We start from the raw sequence: 16839 nt of genomic DNA on the forward strand, positions 1-16839 counted from the left end.
CCTCACATCGCTGCTGGCTCCGCCCCTCATATCGCTGCTGGCTCCGCCCCTCATGTCGCTGTTGGCTCAGCCCCTCATATCGCTGCTGGCTCCGCCCCTCACATCGCTGCTGGCTCCGCCCATCAGCCGCTCACAGTCCTCAGCAATATGGAGACATCCGCACTGATCAGAATCCTCGGGGGCGTGGCCTGTCACTGTAGTCACACAAGGGTTGTCATGGAGATCTCAAGGGAAGGCAGGTGGGCGGGGCTTAGAGCAGGAAGTAGAAGTCGTGCAGTGTGATTGGCTCCTTACCTTCTGCCAGTAATGGAGCAGATATATGGCTCCTATATAATGGAGGGGGCTCAGGAGGGGTTCCCCACCCAAAAGGTCAGGGGATAAATAATACTGGACATGAGCGAGGGCAGGAGGACATTATTCTATATTGTAAGAAATCTGATTTCTTCTTTCCTCACAGTTTTTCCTGTGCAAGGCCACATGTATTGTGCAATAATCTGTGAATATGGGGGGGATCTGCTCCTCACATCCACATCAATCCCCCCACGTCTGAGCTCTCCCTTACAGGGGTCTTCTGCTCTGCACATTGATGCCGTATCCATGGAGATGACATCATGGCCGGTACATGCGGATCTCCCCGATGGGACCCTCATGTATCTGGAGGACGAGGCACTGCTGCTCCTCGGGGAGAGGGGGCACAATTCCTGTACACATGATACAGGGGCTTCTGCCATCTCTGGGCTGAGAATAATGCTGGCAGCGCGCAGTCTACATGATGTGAGGATTACAAGTCTGCAGTCACAGAGAGTCACACAGATGACTGCAGCCTTCAGCTTCACACCGGACAATCCCTTTAAATACATGTATATTGGTCTAAAAAGACTTTTTACTATTTTGCTTCATGTAACATTTGCTCTGTTCGGCCTTTACCAACTTTTTGTTTCCCAGCAGCACATTGATGGCTGCAGAATGAGTTAACTTGAGATTCAGTCAGTGAGCTCCTTATGATGTGGAGTTTCCAGCTCTTTTATTTCTGCAATGATTTATGACTGCATCAGAGATCAGCCCAACTTTCATGCTGGTCTGTGAACATAATCAGCACAGAGAAGGTCAGAATGAGCTCACTGATAAATTCTCAGTGAGCTCATTCTGCAACTAGCAATGCAAAGGAAATAAAAAAGCCAAATTGTTTATGAAACGTTATTGAAAAAATATTTGTATGTATATATTTAGCCCAAAATGTCTGAGTGTCCATATCCTTAGTACCAGCACAGCTGAGGATTTGGTATAATCAGGGGCGTACATAGGACGCAGAAATTCTAATTGGGCCCCCCCCCAGCAATAAAAATGTAAATAATTGTCGGGGTCACAGAAGAGCAGATCTCACAACCTTCCAGCCTATACATAGTAATTTTCCTCCTGCTGAAGTCCTAGATCCCTTTTTCATTGCCCATAAAGTGTGGTGCCAACAAAAGTGCCCCCCAAACACGGTATGATACCCCCATGGTGAATTCCTCCATATGCGCAGTATAATGACCCTACTGTACCCCACCTCAACTCCCAGGGTAAAGTATGATGACACCAACACAGTATGATCCCCCAACTGCACCACACCTCTCCATACTCCATAGAGTACAATGCACTCGCCATGGTCCTCCACACAGTATAAGACTCTCGCCATGGTCGTCCACACAGTATAAGGCACTCACCGTGGTCCTCCACGCAGTATAATACAGTCCCCATGGTCCTCCACGCAGTATAATGCACTCCCTCGTGGTCCTCCACACAGTATAATGCACTCCCTCGTGGTCCTCCACGCAGTATAATGCACTCCCTCGTGGTCCTCCACACAGTACAATGCACTTCCCGTGGTCCTCCACGCAGTATAATGCACTCCCACGTGGTCCTCCACACAGTACAATGCACTCCCCCATGGTCCTCCACACAGTACAATGCACTCCCCCATGGTCCTCCACACAGTATAAGACACTCACCATGGATCTCCACTCAGTATAATGCACTCCCCCATGGTCCTCCACACAGTATAAGACACTCACCATGGATCTCCACTCAGTATAATGCATTCCCCCATAGGGTAAAATGCAGCCCCCCCCACCCGTAGGGTAAAATGCAGCCCCAGTCCTCCAGTATTATCAGTACTCACTGATTTAAAAATAAATACATACTTACCGCTCCTCGTTCCCCGCTGCTTCAGTCTCTGCAGCTGATCACCTCAGCAGCTGCCAGCTCCACTGTCTGACACAGCGTGGCGCGTCATCATGCTGCTGCGTCAGACGCAGAGGAGGAATGATGGGAGAGGGAGTGTCACATGATGCTCCCTCCTCCAGGTTTTCGTGGGCCCCGGGCGAAAGAGTCTCAGTGGCCCCTTTAACACATCCAACCATTCATGATGCACAGATACAGCAGAGAAATTATAGATATAGATATAGTACAATGCCAAACATTTCACTGACTTCTTACATTTCATGAGTGATATCTACTGTAAATTCTACAATAGCTCAGAAACCAGTGAATCCTCACAGCGCACAGTGCAGACCGGACAGTATAGTCCTCCATACAGTGTTATGGCACCACTATGTCCTCCATACAATATTATGGGCACCACATAGTCCTCCATACAGTATTATGAGCCCCATATAATGCTCCATACAAAATACTGGATCCCATATAATTCACCGTAGAGAATACTGCCTGGTCCCCATGTAATGCCATATGCAGGCTGGACCCCATACAGAGGCCCCACAAGCCCGCTGCATCCCACCCGGGGCCCCCACAAGCCTTCTGCTTCCCCCCGGGGCCCCCACAAGCCTGCAGCACCCCCCCCGCAGAGGACCCAGAAGCCTGCAGCATCCCCCCCAGAGCCCCCACAGCATCCCCCCAGAGCACCCACAAGCCTGCTGCATCCCCCCGAGAGCACCCACAAGCCCACAGCATCCCCCCCCAGGCCCCCACAAGCAAGCAGCATCCCCCCAGAGCACCCACAAGCCCACAGTATCCCCCCAAGGGCCCCCACAAACCCACAGCATCCCCCCCAGGGCCCCAGAAGCCCACAGCATCCCCCCCAGGGCCCCCACAAGCCCACAGCACCCCTTCAGGGCCCCACAAGCCCGCAGCATCCCTCCCAGAGCACCCACAAGCCCACAGCATCCCCCCCAGGGCCCCACAAGCCCGCAGCATCTCCCCCAGGGCCCCACAAGCTCGCAGCATCCCCCCCAGAGCCCCCACAAGACCGCAAAATCCCCCTTAGGGCCCCACAAGCCCGCAGCATCCCCCCCAGAGCCCTCACAAGCCCACAGCATCCCCTTAGGGCCCCCACAAGCACACATTATCCCTGCATTATTCCCCAGAGCCCCCTAAGATCTCCACAAGCATTAATTAACCCCACCAGACTGCCCTCCAGCATTAACCCCCCCAAATCCCTCACTCGCAAGTATCAAGCCCCCTCACCCCAAAAACAACAAGAAGAAAAGACATCAGACCAGCAATTAATAGAACAATCTCCTGTTTCTCAGCTTAGGATACTGACCTCCTCCTGCAGCTTCACCGGCAGCTCTGTCTCTGCATGAGACTCTGGCGTCTGGTGCTGAACTAGAACACGCCCCCGGAAATTACATCACACCTGGAAGGATCCCATACATTCTAGCGTCTAGGGCACGGGAAGAGGTAAGTATTGTGCCGGCCGGGGCCCTGAGCAGGCGGGGGTGGCCCATAGGGCGCCGGGATGCCCGACGGCGAGTAAGCCCCCCGCCTGCTCAGGGCCCCGCCGCTTGCCTGGGTGCAGGAGGGGGACCCGATGCGGGGGTACACAGTGCAGGCGACTGCTATGGGGCCCCCACAGCTCACGGGCCCCATAGCAGTCGCGTGGCCTGCCGCCATTGGCGGGACGCCACTGGGTACAATGGTGTCTGGCCTGGACAATCCTCTGTAAGGGAAACCAAGTCCGAACTGATAGATTTTCCCTGCACTGATACATTGTAGCAAACGGTCAGGACAGGAGGGGGATCGTCTAGACTGAATACCATTGTAATAAATGCTCCGCTGCTGTCAGGATTAGATTTTTTTCAGGTTCTGGATATTAACAAGAATGATTATATTCTCAGACAACAAGCAGAGATCTTACAAATGGCAGAAAAGTGGAATAATCCTTCATTGCAGAGAGGAGAACTTTCCTCCTGTATCCGGCGGATCGTCCTGCGGCTGAGAACAGTCTTTGCGGAGCGATTCCTCCCTATGAGGGGAACGTCGGCGCGGTGGAGCTGCTGTATCAGCCACGGAGGGGAATGAAGAGCAAGAAAGATTTATCCCTCATCCTGGAGGATCCGGAACTGAAGACTGCGGAGATCAAAGCTGAAGGTGAAGCCACATGTGATCTGTATACATCGGCAGAGGGGTCGTCACATGAGGAAATCCCCCCATATATATGGAGATGGCGATCTGTGGGGGCCGGACACAGAATGGGTGTGTGGCGTAACCAAAGAGAACACTAAGTCAGCACAGGAGCTGTGTACACAAAACGGAAGCATTCTGCAAAGTTACTTTATTCTCTTTATCCCCTTCCCGACATCCGCAGAATTTAAGTGTCGCAATTCCAATGAGTTGTGGATTTTTGGTTCAAGTTGCCCAACGGGAGCAAAAAATAATGTGATAGAAAAGGATTAAAATTGAAATTTATATATATAAAAAAAATCCTTTTAAATTTCCTACCTCCATTTGTCAATACAAAGCAAGACTAAAAGATTATATATATATATTTATTTATTTAGTATTGACACACTGACAAAAAGTCCGATCTATCAAATCATAAATATATTAACCCCTACAGCAAATGCCCAACAGCAAAGATAATCTAAACACCCAATTTTTTTTTCTTTTTGGGTAATTTTACCTCCCAAAAAATGCATCAAAAAGAGATGAAAAGTTTGTAGACAGCAGAGAATGGCATCAATAACCCCCGCAGGTCGGCGAGCAGAAAGCGAACCTCGCCCAGATTCATCAGCAGAAACATGGAACAAATGCAGGGTCTCACAAAATGGTGACACAATACCGGGTTATTTATTACTGTTTGGTGACACCATAATACGGCAATTCTGGCTTCTTAATTTATTTTTCCGCTATTTAACGTGCGGTTTAAATAATTTGGGCTTTGATAGGTCGGACTTTTACAGACACGACAATATAAAATGTTTCTTTTTTAATTTCTTTTTTTTTACCTCGGAAAATAGGGGTGATTTAACATTTTTGTTTATTTTTTTTCCTTTATAAAACTTTTTCTTTTTTTTCCATTTTTACTTTCTTTTTTTATGTCCCCTTAGGGCACTTGAACCTGCAATCTCTTGACTGCTTATTCTATATACAGTAATCCTCTAGTAATGCAGTATACAGTTTATAAGATTAAGTCCAGACTGTGGATGAACTTCACAGGAGTACCAAGATGGCAGCCATGCAGGCCTTCACCATTCCCCTGACTGCCATTGTCATCCATTTCCTGGCGTTAGCTCAATTTAAATGCCGCTGTTGGCTCAGGTGGCCACAGTCTACTCAAGTCGCTGCTGTCGGCTCAGGTCACCGCTGTTCTGGGCTGGCTGGCAAATTGCACACAGTAGCAACCCATCCTTATTGAGTTTTATCTGTGGCTGATTCATAAAGTGAGTAAAGGTTACAAAGCTTTAAAAAGATAAAGCCGGTGTTATGATGTAATAGTTGAGGTCAAATGCCGACTAGATTCTCATCCACTTCTATCAGTGGGCTACTCAGAGAGGTGTCTGAGACTCTAGTCAGCATGTGACCAGGCTCGGACTGGCCTGCTGGGGAATTCCCCGGTGGGCTCCACTGCAGGGCCAGCACTGACAAGAGAAGGAAGGCTCCTCCCACTCCTACCCTAGCACAGCTATGCACTTGTCTATACATCGTATGCTGTGTGTGTGGGGGTGTGTGGTTTGACTTGTCTATATACCGTATGCTGTGTGTGGGGGACTTATCTATATACTGTATGCTGTGTGGGGGGACTTGTCTATATACTGTATGCTGTGTGTGGGGGACTTATCTATATACTGTATGGTGTGTGTGGGGGACTTGTCTATATACTGTATGGTGTGTGTGGGGGTCTTGTCTATATACCGTATGCTGTGTGTGGGGGACTTGTCTATATACCGTATGCTGTGTGTGGGGGACTTGTCTATATACTGTATGCTGTGTGTGGGGGTCTTGTCTATATACCGTATGCTGTGTGTGGGGGACTTGTCTATATACCGTATGCTGTGTGTGGGGGACTTGTCTATATACCGTATGCTGTGTGGGGGGGACTTGTCTATATACCGTATGCTGTGTGGGGGACTTGTCTATATACCGTATGCTGTGTGTGGTGGACTTATCTATATACTGTATGCTGTGTGGGGGGGACTTGTCTATATACCGTATGCTGTGTGGGGGACTTGTCTATATACCGTATGCTGTGTGTGGGGGACTTGTCTATACACCGTATGCTGTGTGTGGGGGACTTGTCTATATACCGTATGCTGTGTATGGGGGACTTGTCTATATACCGTATGCTGTGTGTGGGGGGACTTGTCTATATACCGTATGCTGTGTGTGGTGGACTTGTCTATATACTGTATGCTGTGTGGGGGGGACTTGTCTATATACCGTATGCTGTGTGGGGGACTTGTCTATATACCGTATGCTGTGTGTGGTGGACTTGTCTATATACTGTATGCTGTGTGGGGGGGACTTGTCTATATACCGTATGCTGTGTGGGGGACTTGTCTATATACCGTATGCTGTGTGTGGGGGACTTGTCTATATACCGTATGCTGTGTGTGGGGGACTTGTCTATATACCGTATGCTGTGTGTGGGGGGACTTGTCTATATACTGTATGCTGTGTGGGGGGGACTTGTCTATATACCGTATGCTGTGTGGGGGACTTGTCTATATACTGTATGCTGTGTGTGGGGGACTTGTCTATATACCGTATGCTGTGTATGGAGGACTTGTCTATATACCGTATGCTGTGTGGGGGGACTTGTCTATATACCGTATGCTGTGTGGGGGGACTTGTCTATATACTGTATGCTGTGTGTGGGGGACTTGTCTATATACTGTATGCTGTGTGGGGGGGACTTGTCTATATACCGTATGCTGTGTGGGGGGGACTTGTCTATATACCGTATGCTGTGTGGGGGGGACTTGTCTATATACTGTATGCTGTGTGTGGGGCACTTGTCTATATACCGTATGCTGTGTGGGGGGGACTTGTCTATATACCGTATGCTGTGTGGGGGGGACTTGTCTATATACTGTATGCTGTGTGTGGGGCACTTGTCTATATACTGTATGCTGTGTGGGGGGAGGACTTGTGTATATACCGTATGCTGTGTGTGGGGGACTTGTCTATATACTGTATGCTGTGTGTGGGGGACTTGTCTATATACTGTATTCTGTGTGTGGGGGACTTGTCTATATACTGCATGCTGTGTGGGGGGACTTGTCTATATACTGTATGCTGTGTGTGGGGGGACTTGTCTATATACTGTATTCTGTGTGTGGGGGACTTGTCTATATACTGCATGCTGTGTGGGGGGACTTGTCTATATACTGTATGCTGTGTGTGGGGGACTTGTCTATATACCGTATGCTGTGTGTGGGGGACTTGTCTATATACTGTATGCTGTGTGGGGGGACTTGTCTATATACCGTATGCTGTGTGTGGGGGGACTTGTCTATATACCGTATGCTGTGTGTGGGGGACTTGTCTATATACTGTATGCTGTGTGGGGGACTTGTCTATATACTGTATGCTGTGTGTGGGGGACTTGTCTATATACTGTATGCTGTGTGGGGGGACTTGTCTATATACTGTATGCTGTGTGTGGGGGACTTGTCTATATACCGTATGCTGTGTGTGGGGGACTTGTCTATATACTGTATGCTGTGTGTGGGGCACTTGTCTATATACTGTATGCTGTGTGGGGGGACTTGTCTATATACTGTATTCTGTGTGTGGGGGACTTGTCTATATACTGTATGCTGTGTGGGGGGGACTTGTCTATATACCGTATGCTGTGTGGGGGGGACTTGTCTATATACCGTATGCTGTGTGTGGGGGGACTTGTCTATATACCGTATGCTGTGTGTGGGGGACTTGTCTATATACTGTATGCTGTGTGGGGGGACTTGTCTATATACTGTATTCTGTGTGTGGGGGACTTGTCTATATACTGTATGCTGTGTGGGGGGACTTGTCTATATACTGTATGCTGTGTGTGGGGGGACTCGTCTATATACTGTATTCTGTGTGTGGGGGACTTGTCTATATACTGTATGCTGTGTGGGGGACTTGTCTATATACTGTATGCTGTGTGGGGGAGACTTGTCTATATACCGTATGCTGTGTGGGGGACTTGTCTATATACCGCATGCTGTGTGGGGGACTTGTCTATATACCGTATGCTGTGTGTGGGGGACTTGTCTATATACCGTATGCTGTGTGTGGGGGACTTGTCTATATACCGTATGCTGTGTGTGGGGGACTTGTCTATATACTGTATGCTGTGTGGGGGGACTTGTCTATATACTGTATGCTGTGTGTGGGGCGACTCGTCTATATACTGTATTCTGTGTGGGGGAGACTTGTCTATATACTATATGCTGTGTGGGGGGACTTGTCTATATACCGTATGCTGTGTGTGGGGGGACTCGTCTATATACTGTATTCTGTGTGTGGGGGACTTGTCTATATACCGTATGTTGTGTGGGGGGGACTTCTCTATATACTGTATGCTGTGTGGGGGAGACTTGTCTATATACTGTATGCTGTGTGTGGGGGACTTGTCTATATACTGTATGTTGTGTGGGGGGGACTTCTCTATATACTGTATGCTGTGTGGGGGAGACTTGTCTATATACTGTATGCTGTGTGTGGGGGACTTGTCTATATACCGTATGCTGTGTGGGGGGGACTTGTCTATATACTGTATGCTGTGTGTGGGGGACTTGTCTATATACCGTATGCTGTGTGTGGGGGACTTGTCTATATACCGTATGCTGTGTGGAGGACTTGTCTATATACCGTATGCTGTGTGTGGGGGACTTGTCTATATACCGTATGCTGTGTGTGGGGTACTTGTCTATATACTGTACGCTGTGTGTGGGGGACTTGTCTATATACCGTATGCTGTGTGTGGGGGACTTGTCTATATACCGTATGCTGTGTGTGGGGGACTTGTCTATATACTGTATGCTGTGTGTGGGGGACTTTTCTATATACTGTATGCTGTGTGGGGGTCTTGTCTATATACCGTATGCTGTGTGTGGGGGACTTGTCTATATACCGTATGCTGTGTGTGGGGGACTTGTCTATATACCGTATGCTGTGTGTGGGGGACTTGTCTATATACCGTATGCTGTGTGTGGGGGACTTTTCTATATACTGTATGCTGTGTGGGGGTCTTGTCTATATACCGTATGCTGTGTGTGGGGGACTTGTCTATATACCGTATGCTGTGTGTGGGGGACTTGTCTATATACCGTATGCTGTGTGTGGGGGACTTGTCTATATACCGTATGCTGTGTGGGGGGGACTTGTCTATATACCGTATGCTGTGTGTGGGGGGGACTTGTCTATATACCGTATGCTGTGTGTGGGGGGCACTTGTCTATATACTGTATGCTGTATGTGGGGGGACTTGTCTATATACTGTATGCTGTGTGGGGGGACTTGTCTATATACTGTATGCTGTGTGTGGGGGACTTGTCTATATACTGTATGCTGTGTGGGGGGACTTGTCTATATACTGTATGCTGTGTGTGGGGGGGACTTGTCTATATACTGTATGCTGTGTGGGGGGACTTGTCTATATACTGTATGCTGTGTGGGGGGGACTTGTCTATATACCGTATGCTGTGTGTGGGGGACTTGTCTATATACCGTATGCTGTGTGGGGGGCTTGTCTATATACTGTATGCTGTGTGGGGGGACTTGTCTATATACCGTATGCTGTGTGTGGGGGACTTGTCTATATACTGTATGCTGTGTGGGGGGACTTGTCTATATACTGTATGCTGTGTGGGGGGCTTGTCTATATACTGTATGCTGTGTGGGGGGACTTGTCTATATACCGTATGCTGTGTGTGGGGGACTTGTCTATATACTGTATGCTGTGTGGGGGGACTTGTCTATATACCGTATGCTGTGTGTGGGGGGACTTGTCTATATACCGTATGCTGTGTGGAGGGGGACTTGTCTATATACTGTATGCTGTGTGGTGGGACTTGTCTATATACTGTATGCTGTGTGGGGGGGACTTGTCTATATACCGTATGCTGTGTGTGGGGGACTTGTCTATATACCGTATGCTGTGTGGGGGGCTTGTCTATATACCGTATGCTGTGTGTGGGGGACTTGTCTATATACTGTATGCTGTGTGTGGGGACTTGTCTATATACTGTATGCTGTGTGGGTGACTTGTCTATATACCGTATGCTGTGTGTGGGGGACATGTCTATATACTGTATGCTGTGTGTGGGGACTTGTCTATATACCGTATGCTGTGTGTGGGGGACTTGTCTATATACCGTATGCTGTGTATGGGGGACTTGTCTATATACTGTATGCTGTGTGTGGGGGACTTGTCTATATACCGTATGCTGTGTGTGGGGTCTTGTCTATATACCGTATGCTGTGTGTGGGGGTCTTGTCTATATACCGTATGCTGTGTGGTGGGGGAGGGGGTGCTGGACTTGGTTCTCTTTGCTATATGTGGGGGAGGGAGACCTGGATAAATATGCTATACATGGAGAAGGGGATCTTGGCTATATACTTTGTGTGGGGGAGCGGGGACCTGGATAAATATGCTATACATGGAGGAGGGGACCTTGGCTATATACTTTGTGTGGGGGAGCGGGGACCTGGCTATATACTTTGTGTGGGGGAGCGGGGACCTGGCTATATACTGTGTGTGGGGGAGCGGGGATCTTGGCTATATACTTTGTGTGGGGGAGTGGGGATCTTGGCTATATACTTTGTGTGGGGGAGCGGGGACCTGGCTATATACTTTGTGTGGGGGAGCGGGGATCTTGGCTATATACTTTGTGTGGGGGAGCGGGGACCTGGCTATATACTGTGTGTGGGGGAGCGGGGATCTTGGCTATATACTTTGTGTGGGGGAGCGGGGATCTTGGCTATATACTGTGTGTGGGGGAGCGGGGATCTTGGCTATATACTTTGTGTGGGGGAGCGGGGACCTGGCTATATACTTTGTGTGGGGGAGCGGGGACCTGGCTATATACTTTGTGTGGGGGAGCGGGGACCTGGCTATATACTTTGTGTGGGGGAGCGGGGACCTGGCTATATACTGTGTGTGGGGGAGCGGGGACCTGGCTATATACTGTGTGTGGGGGAGCGGGGACCTGGCTATATACTTTGTGTGGGGGAGCGGGGACCTGGCTATATACTTTGTGTGGGGGAGCGGGGACCTGGCTATATACTGTGTGTGGGGGAGCGGGGGCCTGGCTATATACTTTGTGTGGGGGAGCGGGGACCTGGCTATATACTGTGTGTGGGGGAGCGGGGACCTGGCTATATACTTTGTGTGGGGGAGCGGGGACCTTGTCTATATACTGTGTGTGGGGGAGCGGGGACCTGGCTATATACTGTGTGTGGGGGAGCGGGGACCTGGCTATATACTGTGTGGGGGAGCGGGGACCTGGCTATATGTGGTAGGTGTGGGGCAGTTGATGTTACGGGGGCAGCTTTATTGTGAATGTATATGTAGTGGGTACAATGTGGAGGACTCTTTATAGATCACAGACATCATATGTGCTGATCAGGAGCCTTTCTGTGAATGCTATGTGTCAGGTCAGAGCTGCACTATTGCTAGATGATCTTGTGGGGTGAACGTCTCATTCAGACGTCTGTTTTTTTACATCCATGTTATTGACAGACATAATACGCACCTTTATCATCTATGGGGCAGCTCACATATCCATATATATATATTTTTATTTGCATATAGTAACAAACATTGATACAATTCGGATCGATCCCTTTGATGAAAATCAGTTTTGTTTTTTTTCCTTTTTTTTAATGTACCAGAAAACTACAGATGTCTGAATGAGGCCTGAAGATCTGTTCAAATGTGGCAGATTGTTCCTGGAGGATTTCCATAGAAAATCAGAGCAAATTAGCAAAAATCCGCAAGAAAATCCACAACAGCAAATTTGCACTCCATGATTATGGTGCAGATCTTTCTGGTAATTCACTGTGGAAAACAGCAGCGTGTAAAATAAAAAGAAATAAACTTGCTGGGAGTTGTAGTCCCTCACCACATACTGCAGTGCTATTATGACGCAGTGATGGTTTAGTTACATGATCGGTGCCTGCGCTGTCACTTGCTGGGAGTTGTAGTCCCTCACCACATACTGCAGTGCTATTATAATGCAGTGATGGTTTAGTTACATGACCAGTGCCTGCGCTGTCACTTGCTGGGAGTTGTAGTCCCTCACCACATACTGCAGTGCTATTATGACGCAGTGATGGTTTAGTTACATGATCGGTGCCTGCACTGTCACTTGCTGGGAGTTGTAGTCCCTCACCACATACTGCAGTGCTATTATGACGCAGTGATGGTGAACTGTGTATCTAATCCTATCCTGTGTGATACTGTTTGCTGAGCCATGTATCTAATCCCGCCCTGTGCGATACTGTCTGCTGAGCTGTGTATCTAATCCACTCCTGTGTGATACTGTCTGCTGAGCTGTGTTTCTAATCCTATGCTGTGTGATACTGTCTGGTGAGCAGTGTATCTAATCCTCTCCTGTGCGATACTGTCTGCTGAGCCGTGTATCTAATCCTCTCCTGGTGAAACTGTGTGCTGAGCTGTGTATCTAATGCCATCCTGTGTGATACTGTCTGCTGAGCTGTGTATCTAATCCTCTCCTGTGTGATACTGTCTGCTGAGCTGTGTATCTAATCCTCTAATGTCTGATACTGTCTGCTGAGCTGTGTATCTAATCGTCTCCTGTGTGATACTGTCTGATGAACTGTGTATCTAATCCTATCCTGTGTGATACTGTCTGCTGAGCCGTGTATCTAATCCCGCCCTGTGCGATACTGTCTGCTGAGCCGTGTATCTAATCCACTCCTGTGTGATACTGTCTGCTGAGCTGTGTATCTAATCCTATGCTGTGTGATACTGTCAGCTGAGCTGTGTATCTAATCCTCTCCTGTGTGATACTGTCTGCTGAGCCGTGTATCTAATCCTCTGTGTAATACTGTGTGTTGAGCCGTGTATCTAATCCTCTCCTGTGTGATACTGTCTGCTGAGCAGTGTATCTAATCTTAACCTGTGTGATACTGTCTGCTGAGCTGTGTATCTAATCCCCTCCTGTGTGATACTGTCTGCTGAGCTGTGTATCTAATCCTATGATGTGTATCTAATCCTCTCCTGTGTGATACTGTCTACTGAGCCGTGTATCTAATCCCCTCCTGTGATACTGCCTGCTGAGCCGTGTATCTAATCCTATCCTGTGTGATACTGTCTGCTGAGCTGTGTATCTAATCCTATCCTGTGTGATACCATCTGCTGAGCAGTGTATCTAATCCTATCCTGTGTGATACTGTTTGCTGACCTGTGTATCTAATCCTATGCTGTGTGATACTGTCTGGTGAGCTGTGTATCTAATCCTGTACAGTGATACTGTCTGCTGAGCAGTGTATCTAATCCTATCCTGTGTGATACTGTCTGCTGAGCTGTGTATCTAATCCTGTCCTGTGTGATACTGTCTGCTGAGCTGTGCATCTAATCCTATCCTGTGTGATACTATCTGCTAAACAGTGTATCTAATCATCCCCTGTGTGATACTGTCTGCTGAGCTGTGTATCTAATCCTCTCCTGTGTGATACTGTCTGCTGAGCCGTGTATCTAATCCTATCCTGTGTGATACTGTCTGCTGAGCCGTGTATCTCTAATCCTACCCTGTGTGACACTGTCTGCTGAGCCGTGTATCTAATCCTCTCCTGTGTGATACCGTCTGCTGAGCTGTGTATCTAATTCTCTCCTGTGTGATACCGTCTGCTGAGCTGTGTATCTAATACTCTCCTGTGTGATACTGTCTGCTGAGCAGTGTATCTAATACTCTCCTGTGTGATACTGTCTGCTGAGCAGTGTATCTAATCCCGCCCTGTGCGATACTGTCTGCTGAGCCGTGTATCTAATCCACTCCTGTGTGATACTATCTGCTGAGCTTTGTATCTAATCCTGTGCTGTGTGATACTGTCATCTGAGTTGTGTATCTAATCCTATCCTGTGTGATACCATCTGCTGAGCTGTGTATCTAATCCTTTCCTGTGTGATACTGTCTGCTGAGCTGTGTATCTAATCCTCTCCTGTGTGATACTGTCTGCTGAGCTATGTATCTAATCCTCTCCTGTGTGATACTGTTTGCTGAGCTGTGTATCTAATCCTTTCCTGTGTGATACTGCCTGCTGAGCTGTGTATCTAAGCCTATCCTGTGTGATACTGTCTGCTGAGCCATGTATATAATCCTCTACTGTGTGATACTGTCAGGTGAGCTGTGTATCTAAGCCTATCCTGTGTGATACTGTCTGCTGAGCCATGTATATAATCCTATCCTGTGTGATACTGTCTGCTGAGCTGTGTATCTAATCCTCTCCTGTGTGATATTGTCAGCTGAGCTGTGTATCTAATCCTCTCCTGTGTGATACTGTCTGCTGAGCTGTGTATCTAATCCTATGCTGTGTGATACTGTCTGCTGAGCTGTGTATCTAATCCTATGCTGTGTGATACTGTCTGCTGAGCTGTATCTCTAATCCTACCCTGTGTGATACTGTCTGCTCAACCGTGTATCTAATCCTCTCCTGTGTGATACCGTCTGCTGAGCAGTGTATCTAATCCTCTCCTGTGTGATACTGTCTGCTGAGCTGTGTATCTAATCCTCTCCTGTGTGATACTGTCAGCTGAGCTGTGTATCTAATCCTCTCCTGTGTGATACTGTCTGCTGATCTTGGCTATATACTTTGTGTGGGGGAGCGGGGACCTGGATAAATATGCTATACATGGAGGAGGGGACCTTGGCTATATACTTTGTGTGGGGGAGCGGGGACCTGGCTATATACTTTGTGTGGGGGAGCGGGGACCTGGCTATATACTGTGTGTGGGGGAGCGGGGATCTTGGCTATATACTGTGTGTGGGGGAGCGGGGATCTTGGCTATATACTGTGTGTGGGGGAGCGGGGATCTTGGCTATATACTTTGTGTGGGGGAGTGGGGATCTTGGCTATATACTTTGTGTGGGGGAGCGGGGACCTGGCTATATACTTTGTGTGGGGGAGCGGGGATCTTGGCTATATACTTTGTGTGGGGGAGCGGGGACCTGGCTATATACTGTGTGTGGGGGAGCGGGGATCTTGGCTATATACTTTGTGTGGGGGAGCGGGGATCTTGGCTATATACTGTGTGTGGGGGAGCGGGGATCTTGGCTATATACTTTGTGTGGGGGAGCGGGGACCTGGCTATATACTTTGTGTGGGGGAGCGGGGACCTGGCTATATACTTTGTGTGGGGGAGCGGGGACCTGGCTATATACTTTGTGTGGGGGAGCGGGGACCTGGCTATATACTGTGTGTGGGGGAGCGGGGACCTGGCTATATACTGTGTGTGGGGGAGCGGGGACCTGGCTATATACTTTGTGTGGGGGAGCGGGGACCTGGCTATATACTTTGTGTGGGGGAGCGGGGACCTGGCTATATACTGTGTGTGGGGGAGCGGGGGCCTGGCTATATACTTTGTGTGGGGGAGCGGGGACCTGGCTATATACTGTGTGTGGGGGAGCGGGGACCTGGCTATATACTTTGTGTGGGGGAGCGGGGACCTTGTCTATATACTGTGTGTGGGGGAGCGGGGACCTGGCTATATACTGTGTGTGGGGGAGCGGGGACCTGGCTATATACTGTGTGGGGGAGCGGGGACCTGGCTATATGTGGTAGGTGTGGGGCAGTTGATGTTACGGGGGCAGCTTTATTGTGAATGTATATGTAGTGGGTACAATGTGGAGGACTCTTTATAGATCACAGACATCATATGTGCTGATCAGGAGCCTTTCTGTGAATGCTATGTGTCAGGTCAGAGCTGCACTATTGCTAGATGATCTTGTGGGGTGAACGTCTCATTCAGACGTCTGTTTTTTTACATCCATGTTATTGACAGACATAATACGCACCTTTATCATCTATGGGGCAGCTCACATATCCATATATATATATTTTTATTTGCATATAGTAACAAACATTGATACAATTCGGATCGATCCCTTTGATGAAAATCAGTTTTGTTTTTTTTGCTTTTTTTTAATGTACCAGAAAACTACAGATGTCTGAATGAGGCCTGAAGATCTGTTCAAATGTGGCAGATTGTTCCTGGAGGATTTCCATAGAAAATCAGAGCAAATTAGCAAAAATCCGCAAGAAAATCCACAACAGCAAATTTGCACTCCATGATTATGGTGCAGATCTTTCTGGTAATTCACTGTGGAAAACAGCAGCGTGTAAAATAAAAAGAAATAAACTTGCTGGGAGTTGTAGTCCCTCACCACATACTGCAGTGCTATTATGACGCAGTGATGGTTTAGTTACATGATCGGTGCCTGCGCTGTCACTTGCTGGGAGTTGTAGTCCCTCACCACATACTGCAGTGCTATTATAATGCAGTGATGGTTTAGTTACATGACCAGTGCCTGCGCTGTCACTTGCTGGGAGTTGTAGTCCCTCACCACATACTGCAGTGCTATTATGACGCAGTGATGGTTT

This window comes from Phyllobates terribilis, unplaced genomic scaffold, assembly GCF_046119375.1.
Source record: "Phyllobates terribilis strain yellow unplaced genomic scaffold, ASM4611937v1 Scaffold_272__1_contigs__length_2551015, whole genome shotgun sequence".
NCBI classification, from domain to species: Eukaryota; Metazoa; Chordata; class Amphibia; order Anura; family Dendrobatidae; genus Phyllobates; species Phyllobates terribilis.